Source organism: Equus quagga, chromosome 18, assembly GCF_021613505.1.
Source record: "Equus quagga isolate Etosha38 chromosome 18, UCLA_HA_Equagga_1.0, whole genome shotgun sequence".
NCBI lineage: Eukaryota > Metazoa > Chordata > Mammalia > Perissodactyla > Equidae > Equus > Equus quagga.
Genome location: NC_060284.1, coordinates 47,233,173 through 47,235,283, shown reverse-complemented (window position 1 = coordinate 47,235,283; position 2,111 = coordinate 47,233,173).

The following is a 2,111-nucleotide window of genomic DNA, read 5'->3' as shown; positions in this document are numbered from 1 at the left end:
CGAAACACTGGGCCGCCTGCAGCGGAGCGCGCGAACTTAACCACTCGGCCACGGGGCCAGCCCCTGGTGTTTCTTCTTTTAAGGAGCGACTGCGTTCTGTGTGGAGGGAGAAGGGTGCACATATATTTTTGGGAGATGAGGGGGGTAAACTGTGGCAGAGACTGCTTAATTGTCCCAAACATTTGTTTTCCTCGATTCTGTAGTAGTAGAACCCTTTCTATTTAACCAGGCATATGCTACTAGAAGGACTCCATTTCCCAGTCTTCCTGACTCCCTTCTAGTCAGGTAAGGTCACGTGATTAAGGTCTCATCAATTGGATGGAAGTAGTAGTGTGAGCAACTTCAAGCAAGTGTTGCTGAAGGGAGCAGGTATTCCCTTCTCTTTAGCTTTTTCTTCTTTCTCCCGGCTGGAATGGGGTGTGAGGGCTGGAGCTTAAGCAGCTATTTTGGACCATGGGGGTAATTTGGGAACTGGAGATTATGCAAGGCAGAAAATTAGGGAAAAAGAATCTGAGTCTCTGATACTGTGGAACACTTTACAATCTGTGAACTGCTTATCCAGGTTTATATGAAAGAGAAATAAACTTTTTTTTTAAAGATTTTATGTTTCCTTTTTCTCCCCAAAGTCCCCTGGTACGTAGTTGTGTATTTTTTTTTTAGTTGTAGGTCCTTCTAGTTGTGGCATGTGGGACACCACCTCAGCATGGCTTTATGAGTGGTGCCATGTCCACACCCAGGATTCGAACTGGTGAAACCCTGGGCCGCTGAAGCAGAGTGCACATACTTAACCACTTGGCCATGGGGCCGGCCCCCATAAATAAACTTCTGTATTGTTTAAGCCATTGGTTTTTTTGGTGGGGGAGAAGGGTAAGGAGAGTTCAACCTCCGGCTGCCAAACCTAATCCTAAATAATGCATAAGAAATTACTTTCTTGAGTTATCCCAATTTCCCTAAAATGAGCACATTTTGGAGGCTGAAGACCGAAAGGAGTTCAGAGGGGCCACAAATTGAAGTAAACATGATGCCACCTTGTCCTATGATACCTAAGATAGAGGAGAATCCCATGCTCAGGGAATTCACCTTTTGTTACACCACAATTTATATCATCATCAGTATCTCTAAGAAACGCTAACATCTATCCCTCTGTCTGGAGACCCTGGAGCTTCAGAAACCCGAATACGTTTACTTTTCTGGGTTTTAGCCAAGGAGCTTGTTTGCAAAGCCCCCTTTTTAGACAACTGTCTGCCAGGTTGGTTTAGGAAAAATTGCCCAATTGCTACAGAAGATCTGTGGCTCTGGAAATGACTAAACTGTTCCAAACTGTTTAAAAAGTAAATCCATTCTTAATATCCCAACAATCGTTTAAATTTTTTTCCCTCTATTTTGGTATAAATCTGTTTTTACTTCTTGACTTCTTATATCCCCATTGACCTCAGTTTTTATGTGGAAATTTTTATATTCTATTTCTTCCAAGTTATATTCTATTCCTTTGATGCAGTGGAGCCTGCCTCTGCTTCCGCATCGTTATTTAATCGCCTCAGTATAACAGTGACTCACTGATTCTGCTGTTGGTTACCGAAATCTTACTCGTTCCCTTCCGTGTCCTCTCTTGTCAATGATAGTGCTTGTTTATAAAACTGCTTTGAAATTACCAAGGGGAAAGAGCTACATCAAAATAAAGTGCTATGTTGTTCTTCCCTTGGAAACATACCTTGGCTCAGATTTGAACTTGGGGTACAAATCATAAGAGATCCTGCCAAGAGTACTCCAGTTCTGATAGGCAGTGTTAGGTGAATTCTGCTGCTGAGCCAGGTCATCGTGCAACTTGAGGGAGATAAGACAGGAGGGCAAGGCAGGAGAAGTGTGTGTGGGGAATGTTATTCCGGGGCTGTCTTGCTACCATATACTCAGAAATGAAAGCTGAGTTCCGATTCTTCCTCTCTCCTTCCTTTCCTCCTCCCTCCTTCCCTTCCTCATTTCCTTCTTTCTAAAGTTTCTAATTCCTTCTCTCCCACCACCTCTCCTCCCTCCCTCCCTCCCTTCCTTCCTTCCACCCACAAATACTTATTGAATCCTGAGGCAGCTATTCCTCAAAGATGCTACCTGCAATG